Genomic DNA, 10,459 nt, shown 5'->3' on the forward strand with positions numbered 1-10,459 from the left:
CTTTTTCTATAATTTTATCATTTAAGAATGTTATATAAATGGAATCATATTTATGCAACCTTTAGAGATGGTTCTTCTCACTTAGCACAATTCTCCAGAAATTCATCCAGGTTATTGTGTTTATCAATAGTCATTCCATTTCTTTTTACTGCTAAGTAATATACCATGGTATGGACGTATCACAGTTTAAACATTCATCTTTTGAAGGACATTTGGTTTGTTTCCAGTTTCAGAATATTATTAATAGAGCTTCAATAAGCATTCATATTGTGTGACATAAGTTCTCATGTCTCTGGGATAAATGTCCAGGATTACCATTGCTGGTTCAAATGGTTGTTGCAAGTTAATTTTTTAAGAAATTGCCAAATTGCCTTCAGAGTGGCTGTACCATTTCATATTACCACCAGCAGTGTATGAGTGATCAAGTTTCTCTGCATCTTCCTCAGCATTAGCTGTTGTCATGATTTTTTACTTTAGCCATTCTGATAGGTATGTACTGATAGCTCATTGTAGTTTTAATTTGGATTTTCCTAATGGCTGATGATATTTAATGTCTCTGTTTGTGCTTATTTGTCATCTATATTCTTTCTGGAGAAAAATCTCTTCACGTCTTTTGTCTATTTTTTTAAATTGAATTGTTTGCTTTCTCAACTGCTGCATGTGGAGCACGTATTCTGGGTACTAGTCTTTCGTTGTGCATGTGGTTTGAAAACATTTTTTTCTCAGTCTATAGTTTTTGTTTTCATTCCCTTAAAGGGCCTTTTGCAGAACAAAAGATTTTCATTTTGATGAGACCCAATTAATCAAATTTCCCTTTTATTCATCATGACTTTGGCATCAAGTCTAAGCATCATTTGCCTAGCCCTATAACCCAAAGATTTTTCCCTATGTTTTTTTTTTTCACTAAAAGTTTAAAAGTTTTACATTTTACACTTAGGTCCATAATCCATTTTAAGTTAATTTTTATATAGTGTGTGAGGTATAAGTTGCTTTTCTTTTTTTTTTTCTTTTTTGCCTGCAGATGGCTAAATTGTTCCAGCACCATTTTTTGAAGAGGTTATCCCAGTGTCATGCTATTACTCTTGGGGGGAATGTTTCCCCCTTTTCTGGTTTACAAGACCAGGGTAATGTATGATATACTACAGGGACTCTTCACTTTAGAAGGTTGTTTTCGATGGTGCTTGCGAGTGGTATGAAGATGAGAATTAGGGAGAAGTAGAGGATTGAGGCTAGTTGGCCGATAATTACGTATGGGTGTTCCACTGGCTGGCCGCCGATTCATGTTAGTGTTAGTAAGTCTGCTACTAAGAGTCAGAACACGCATTGACTAAGAGGTCGGAATATTATGCTTCGTTGTTTTGATATGTGCAGGGTGGGGATGAGTGCTAAGATTAAGATGGAAAGGATAAGGGCCAATACGCCGCCTAGTTTGTTGGGGATAGAACGTAGGATGGCGTAGGCAAATAGGAAATATCACTCTGGCTTAATATGAGGGGGAGTGCTGAGAGGGTTGGCTGGGGTGTAGTTGTCCGGGTCTCCTAGGAGGTCAGGGGAGAATAATACTAGGGTCAGTAGGAGTTAGATCTGATTTTCCAAATCTACAAACCCCATTGTGAAATGTCAGTTGGTCATTTTTGTGTGAGTGTGTTTCTACCTTTTCTATTCTGTTCCACTTATCCATGTCTCTGTTCCTCCACCAATTCTACAGAATTAATTACTGTGATTTTATAATAAATCTTGAAATTGGGTAGACTGATGCATCTCATGTTATTCTCACTTTATTTTACAAAACTATTTTAGCTACTCTCATTCCTTCACCTTTTATACAAACTTTAGAATAATCTTATCTAGAGCTACAAAAGATCTTCCTGGAATTTTAATAGTATTTGCATTAAACATGTATATCAATTTGGGGAAGATTGACATCTTTACTCTGTTTAATTATGCAACCCGTGAGCACAGTATGTCTTTCCAATTGGTTAGATCTTTCATTTCTTTCATCAGCACTTTGTATTTTTCAATATACTGTATACAAGTATATATTTTGTTAGCTTCACACCTAAGTATTCTTTCCTTTTTTTCTTTTTTTTTTTTGGAGCAATTCTAAATGGAATTGCATTTTTTCAATTTTGATGTCTATCTGTTCATTACTAGCATATGGAAATATAGTTGAATTTTATTTTTATCTTGTATCCTGTGGCCTTGATGAACTCATTATTAGTTCCAGAAGTTTTCTGTAGGTCCTTTGAGATTTTCTATATAGACAATCACGTCATCTACTTCTTCTCTGATCCATATGATTTTACTTCTTTTTTTTGTCTATTGAAATGTTAGAACCTTCAGCAATATGTTGAGTAAGAGTGGTGAGAGTGGACATCATTGCTTTGTTCCTGATTTTAGGAAGAGAGCATTTAGTCTTTCACCATTAAGTATAACATTAGCTTAGGTCTTTTGTAGATGTTCTTTATCAAATTGACTAGGATCCCTCTTATCCTTATTTTTTGGAGTGTTTCTAACCATGAATAGGTATTGAATTTCATCACATGCTTTTTCTGTATCAATCACTATAATCACGTGATTTTTCTTCCCTGCCAATCTTTGTCTCTTAATTGGTATATTTAGACCATTTACATTTAGTGTAATTACGGGTTTGTTAGAGCTTAAGTCTTCCATTTTGTTTTCTGTTTTCTAATCTTTCTCTCTATTTTTCAATTCTCTGTTTCTTTTCCCTGCCTTCCTATGGGTTAGTTGAACATTTTTTAGAAGCTATTTTAATTTTTTCTATAGCATTTTGAGTGTATCTCTTTTCATAGCCATGTTAGTGGTTGCCTCAGGTAGATATATATACATTTAGATATATTCTTAGGTAAAATTTATAATTATCACTATTTACACAATATTAGTCATATTTTACCAGGCTGCGAAAAGTGCACAAATTTTGCCTCCCTTTATATTCCTTTACCTCGCTATGTTTATAATATAGTTATCTTAAATATTTCCTCTACATGCATTTAGATACACATCAGACAGTGTGTATCATTATCTTTTTGCTTCTACCATAAAACATAATTTAGAAATCTCAAGAGGAGAAAGAAAATGTATTATATTTACCCCAATTTTTACACTTTCTTTTGTTCTTTCTTCCTTCCTTTCATAATTTCATTTTTGTTTTGAGAACTTTCTTTAGCCATTTTTTTTTAAAGCATGGATTTTTTTTTTTAAAGGTTTGATTTTTTTTTCTTTTTCTCCCCAAAGCCCCCTGGCACATAGCTGTGCATTCTTAGTTGTGGGTCCTTCTAGCTGTGGCATGTGTGATGCCACCTCAGCGTGGTTTGATGAGCAGCGCCATGTCCGCGCCCAGGATTTGTACCGATGAAACATTGGGCCGCCTGCAGCACGGTGTGTGAATTTAACCACTCGGCCACTGGGCCGGCCCCTCTTTAGCCATTTTTTAATGGTACATATGCTAGCAATAAATTCTCCTAGTTTTTGTTCATCTGAGAATGTCTTGGTTTCCCCTCATTCCTGAAGGATATTTGTGCTGGATATAGAACTGACAGTTGATAGTTCTTTTCTTCAGCATTTGAAACACAGTGGCCTCCATGGTTTCTGATGAAAAATCTGCCACCATTTAAGTTGCTTTTCCTCTACAGATAGGATGTTACTTCTCTCTTGCTGTTTGCAAGACTCTTTCTTTGTCTTTAGTTTTTAGAAGTCTAAGATATGTCTTCGTGTGAATTTTTTTAGGTTTAACATTTTTGAGTCCACTCAGTTTCTTGAATCTCTAGCCAAATTTGAGAAATTTGTTTTCAGCACTATTTCTTCAAGTACCTTTTTAGCCTCGTCAGCTTTCTTCTCTCTTTCTGAGACTCCAATGACAGGAATGTTAGATTTTTTTGTTATAGTCTTACATGTCTCTGAAACAATGTTGATTTTTTTTAAAATCCTATTTTCTCTTTGTTGTTTCTCATTACTGTCATATGATCATAGAAATTCAGGTTCCCCACTTGGCTCCTGTTGATACCTGAGAATGGCTTCTCCTTACTGCAGGAAAGATTTCTGACCTCTGGATCCCCACTAGACCTCCACTGATATGTAATGGAGGGGAAGAGTGCTCCCCAGGAGGCCTCCACTAGCTTTATGGGTTAGGAATAAGGCTGGTTTCATTATCACTGGACTGTGGTGAAAGCCCTGAGTCTCCAGTAACCTCCTCTGATACCACTCCAGTAAGTAGAGAGGTGAGACCTCACTACTAGTAAGGGGTGAGGAGGGAAGCCAAGGTTCCCTTTGTCTTTTCCACTGACACTGCACAAAGGGGGAGTGTTTTTTTCCACCTGCATCAAATCTGGATGAGTGTCCTAGTTCTTTTACCAAAACTTCTCTGTCACTATCCCTTTGCAGAGTTGGGCAAGATTGGAAGTGTAGACTCTTCATTTACTTTTGCTGGTGTGGGTGAGGGTAGAGCCCCATTTTTTCTGTGCTATTTGGCTATAGTACAATGGTTATTGTCTAAAAGTTTTCAATATTTCATGGCTGCTCCTTTCCTGGTCCTTTGACTGAGAGGAAAGTCTTCTGGGGGAACTTATGTTGCCTGCATCCATTGGCACTTTCAAGTTACTGGCTTGAATCTGGGATAGGGATATAGGAGACAAAAAGAAACCCCACGGAACTCACCACAGTGTTGTCCCTTTGGTTTCAAGGTCACTAGCTGATCTGCTTTCTTCTCTCCACCTTTCAGGGTCTTTGTATGCTTGTTTTATATATGATGTCCAGAGATTTTAGTTGCATTTATCAGGAGGAATAGGGGAAAGCACATCTACTATATATTCCTAGAGGCAGAAGTCTGATTATTCTTTTTGATTCTGAAATGTCCAGTATTCAGTCAAAGGGAGCATCTTCAGTTTGGCTCTTGTCTCCTTTTAATATTATCTTAGCAATCTTTGATAGCTTCCTTGATTGCTTGCATAGTAGGGTGTTCCATGCTCATCATTTTACTATATGAGTAAAAGTATGTGTATTTGTTTTAAAGTAAATACAACATTATTACTAGTAATATTGCTGAAATCAGTTTAAGATTTGGAGGGTTTTTTTGCGGTTTTATTTTGTACTTTGGGTGTGGTACACAGATGATTTGTTTTAAATCCATTTGAAATACTTCTAGTCCATATAATTAGGTCAAAAATGCAAAAATGTGATACTCTTTAAGGTTCATTGGTTTTATTTTGTTTTTGAATTTTATGGATTGCTGCATGATTATTTTCATTTGGTTTTATTTTATAATTATGTAGGATATTATTTAGTTCCAGTATTAAATATACAAAATAAGGAATTTGGAAGTGTCTACCTTCTATCGTTGTTCCCTGCAATCTGTTTGTTCTCTGTCCCATTGATATGAGGTGCTGATTTCACTGTATAAAAATGTGTTACTGACAATAGGGTCTATTTCTGGATTTCTTCTCTATTTTTCAGTATTTTGTGCTATTAATACACTATTCCGCATTGTTTTAATTGTAGAGACTTTATAATATGTTGTAATAACTTGTTGGGCTAATACTCCTTCATTCTTCTTCTTTTCCAGAACTTGTTTTGCTGGCTTGTTTTGCCAAGAAAATTTGCTATCAAGTTTTTCTAGCTTTAGTTACAAGTCAGATTATGGCTATATTTTGAAAATACATCCAACAATATTTACAGAGAGATTGGATATGGGGCGTAGGAGAACAAGAATGGACAAGCATAATCCCAAAGTGTTTGGCCTGTGAGAAAATGGAAGTAGAGAGTAGCCATCAACTGATACAGGAGCAGAATAAGGGGGAAAGGTCATGAGCTCAATTTTAGATATGTTGGGTTTGAGAGGCCTATTCAATATCTAATTAGAAATGTCAAGCAGGCAGTTGGACGTGGGAGTCTGGAATTCAGGGTAGAGGTCACGGTTGTAGGTGTAAATTTGACAGTCACTGTCGAGGGGGTAGTATTTAAAACTTTGTAACTTGATGATAATGCCAAGGGAAGAAGTACCCGAGAGAGACTAGATCCAGGCCAAAGAGACAGTTGTGACACCCTTGTTCCTTGGAAAGCAAAATAACTGAGAAACTGAACAAGGAGCCTGGAAGGATGTTGAATTAAAGCTGAGACTGTTGTTGGATCAAAACCACAGTACAGAGAGGGAGAAGTCTGTCAGTCCAAAAGAAGGAGAACTGGAAGAAAAAAAGCCAGAGATGGGTTGACTTGGGAATGCCAAGTCTGCGCAAGACCAAAGCTCACAAAGAAAGCAGGTCAGGTCTAAATGCCTAAGGGATATAGGCAATGTTTTGTGCCTTTAATTCTCTTCAAGATGAGATGTCTTCGGGAGACAATGTCTTGGTGATGATTATATCCTACAGTGCCAGCAATGCTATTTTTCTCAAGGTTCTTCATTGCAAACAGCAGTTGCAATTTCTGGCTATCTTAATTACAGAAAGAATCTATTGGAAGTATAAGGAGTTTCATAAAACTGAGAGCATGAAGATCTAGGCTTAGAAAATGGCAAGACTTATGTGACTCTCGAGCGTCAGCAGGAGGAACTATAACATCCGTGTTACAGAAGGAATCCTTTGGTAAGGACACCTTCAAACTAGAAACAATTGCAGCCAACCAAGGAAACCACCACAGCTGCTAAGAACTCACCTAAACATCTCTTCTTCTTTGTATCACTTCTTCCAAAATCAAAGCCCTGAACAGAAGTATCTGATTGGCCACGCCTGGGTCAGGTGCCTCTACCCTGGCTGCTAGAGGGCACTGAGAGAAAAGAGCTTTCTCCTTTGGCCTCCATTGCGGGAGATGTGTAGTTCCAATATACCAATAGCATCTGCAATGGGGGAATTCTCCAAAAATAAGAAAGGTTGCATGTTGGACAGACAAAAATTAACTGGCAAAATATCCATCACACGTTAGCAGAATTTGTAGATGTGATAGCAGTCTTTGAACAGAGGAGAGTGGAGAGGAACTATGCCTAGAGACTGCAGCATAATTTTAATCCTCATTTCCCCAAAGCAGCAAAGGAATGGATTCTGGGAACTTCCCGCTCATATACTTGGAAGTGTCAGCCACAAGGAATGGGCTGAGTCGAGGAATCAAGGCTGAGTAGGACCAAGGTCAGGGAGGGAGTTGCTCAGGCGATATTCTAAAAGAGCTTGGTAAATGGCTGATCTTTTACTAATGAAATATTGTAATACACAAAAGCGAATGCATTCAGTTATAGGATTGTGATTCAAAAAGGATCTTAAAAGCTTGGAACTCTGGGCCAGTGGGACAAATGTAACCAAGACAAATGTGAAATTTTGAATGGAGGTTCAAAAAAACAGTTGTTCTTTTAGAAGATGGAACAGCCTAGGCTCAGAAATTTAGTAGCATAAGGAACTTGAAAAACCATCCATTTCAATTGCCTCATCTGATAGGGATGTTAACTTGAAGCCCAGAAAAAGGTAGGGATGCCCCTAAGGTTTCACAGCCAAATAGTAGTGGAATCAGAATTAGCACTCAAGTCTCATGACTAACTCTTTTAAAATAATTTCAAATGGTCCTAGAGGGTCTTTAACTTGGTGTCCATTCCTAAAAATAATTTGGTGAAGCTTGGGAAGCACGTGTTTAATAAGTGCCAATAGCGTTATGCAGCTGCTAACATATTAGCATAAACTTAGTCTACACTGAAAGAGGCACAAGGTCTGGAGCTGGAAATAAACAGCACAGCATCTTCTGCCCAAGTCAGTCATCCCTAGACAACTGTGTTTGCTTCTGCCAATCACATTTAAGGAGGACCCTGGCTAACCAGACGGAATCCAAACAAGGCATGGTGAAGGCTCTGGAACATGACTGCCGAAATTGTGGAAGGAAGAGTGGAGGTTTCGCTGGGAAACAACACCGACTGGCTGATAGAGCCTTTGATACTCTGTTAAATTTATCCTCCTTCTGCCATAGCCATTGATCCTGATATGCGTAGCGCAGAGCAGCAAAGAGAAAAATTATTACACGCACATGCACAAGTATCTTCAAGGAAATGGAAAGAGAATTGCAAAACAGGTTTTAAATTTTCCTTGCTTGTGCAGAATAATCCCTAAACGTGCACAGTTGGTGAAAAAAAGGACTTAATGCTGGCGTCCTGCCTTTGTGCAGAAGATCACTATTTCAAGGGTCCCTAAGCTATTCTAGGCTCTTTAAGAAAGAGTGGGTACCAGAGTCGAAAGTGGCAACAAGAATGCCATATATTTGCCATCCCTGCCTTCAGCATTAACAACCAAAGAAATGAATGATGCAAAAGTCTGGATCAGAAGTCTGGCTTTGCATTATGTTTAATTCCTTTAAATTACTTAAGTCTCAGTTTTCATAACCGTAAAGTGATTGAGATTAATAAAAATAATGATGATGATGATAACACCTGCTCTGTCTGTCTCATTGAGAATGATGGATGTTGAAGTGTTTGGAAGTCAAATGTTGCGAACTAATGCCAGGCACAGGGGTCCATGAAGTGCCTGCTATAAGCTAGGCTGGGGAAAGGAGTCCAGATGTGCGGTCTGGAAAGCCAGGAGTGCCAAAGGGGAAGGAAAGAGAGTCTGAAAGGGCAAAGCAGAGAGGAACCTAATAACTTGTCTTTCTCAATTTGCATAGAGGCAACCAATAGCAAACACACCCCTTTAACCTGTGATTTTGAGGAATCACTGCAAAATAAAATCAAGGCCATTGCAAAAGGGAACATATCACTGCTGAATTATGGGCTGCTTCTCTATTCTTCTCGGCTCTTGCAAAGACGGGAGCTGGCATGGGAGGGCTGAACCTTCTGGAACCGTTTGTCATTTCCAGGGACATTGCTTTTCTTGCTAAGAGAATCTGGCAGACCTGGGTGGCAGGCCCTTCCTTTGAAGGGCAGAGTAAAAGGTGAGGAACACTGTTTCTGATAAATGGTGATAAGGGGTCAATTATTCAAACTATTTCATATTTATTAAGTTCCAGCAACATATGAAGCACCCAGCTGTGGGGGTTGAAAGGGTGAGTGATATCTGCTACGGACAGGCCCAGAGAGATTTTATCTAAAGGTGAATTGGGCGCAGGTTTGATAAAGAAGGTGGCATTTGCTATAAGGAAACACATCTCAGGTCAAACTTCCTCTTGTGAGCATTCTGCAGAAAGATTTACCCATGTGAATGCTGGCAATCCAGGCAGTGCCCCAGTGAGAGTGGCAGTTCGTGTATGAGTGTGTGTGGACATTTATGTGTTTCTCTGCGTGCATGAGTGTATAGTAGAGTGGGAGCTGAGGGACAGAAAGGGTAGTGGGGAGTTGCTGGTGAGAAATGGGAGATCCTGGTAAAATCTTAGAGAGGCTCGTTCACATCTTCCGTGCGGGTGACCGGGGATAGCAGGACAGAGCAAAAGGCAAGGGCACAAAGACTTCTCTAGTCAATTGATGTAAGTATGGTCTTTATAATATCATCCTTAAGAACTGATTTGTGCTTTGATGTAATGTCTTTAGTCACAGTTACAGTAAATGCAGTTCTGCTTTATTTAAACAGTGAAGACCTCTCTTGGCTTCTCAGTTTCTGTCCGTTGTGCCACAGATTTCTAGCTCCTTCGAGCCCTTGGAGAACTGTTGCTTTTCTCTTACACCCACTCCTCCTTTCCTATTTCCATCACTCACTAAATCATATTTCTTTTTTATTTGCAATTTTTCTGATAGATTCTCTGTGCAGTAAAGGATTAACTTTGCCCAAAGAAAGGTTCGATCTCTCACTAGCTCCTGGGGGTAACCTCTAAGCCCTTGGAATGTCCCACCTGATGACTATTTTTGTTTATCTGGGAAACTTGGGCCATGTCAAATAGTCTATGCTAGCAATGTGATTTACGGTGGGGGCCCTGGGTCACAGGTTGCCGTGTGTCATTGCTGGGAGAAGCTGATGTTGAGTGCACAGCTCCACTGGGAGAGTCCAACTGGAAGTCCTGTGCCTGGTCTCTCTTAGACCTGCACTTTCTTGCTCCTTTTCTTGTTGCTGATTTTAATCTGTATTCTTTCATAGTAATGAACCATGACAATGAATATAACAGCTTTATGGACTTCTGTGAGCCCTTCTCGGGAATCACAAAATCTGAAGGTCGTCTCATCCTGCTCATCTCCATTTTGCTCAGGCCATGGGGCGGACACCTGAGTGGGACGGAGCCCAATGAAGTGTATTCACATCGCACTGGAGAATTCAAATATGTCCATGATGTTAGAGGGAGAGACAGACACAGAGACGATTTTAATAGCACGAGGGAGTCCTAGCACCATTCCATTCGGTGAGGAGATACAGCTTCAGCGGCCTTGAGATAGGTCATATGAGCCTGCTGTTCCCCTAGTCTGCACTGTTTGCTAAGTGCCTCTAAGAAGGCATCTCCCCAAGCTAGGGGTCAGGCTTGTGTTTAAAATGCTCGTGTTTCATGAAGCTTGGATCCTAAA

At 39.1% G+C, this 10,459-nt stretch overlaps 1 long non-coding RNA gene across 1 annotated transcript; it reads right to left on the reverse strand.

Annotated features, from left to right (window-relative positions):
* Positions 1–1,149: 1,149 nt before the first annotated feature.
* LOC124235674 (uncharacterized) lies at positions 1,150–6,592 on the reverse strand. The gene is made up of 3 exons (XR_006887543.1): positions 6,579–6,592; positions 2,915–2,918; positions 1,150–1,584 (listed from the first exon to the last, which is right to left on the reverse strand). It is a non-coding gene; the product is annotated as an uncharacterized LOC124235674 (long non-coding RNA).
* Between the last annotated feature and the right edge of the window lie 3,867 nt (positions 6,593–10,459).

Source organism: Equus quagga, chromosome 2, assembly GCF_021613505.1.
Source record: "Equus quagga isolate Etosha38 chromosome 2, UCLA_HA_Equagga_1.0, whole genome shotgun sequence".
Taxonomy (NCBI): Eukaryota; Metazoa; Chordata; class Mammalia; order Perissodactyla; family Equidae; genus Equus; species Equus quagga.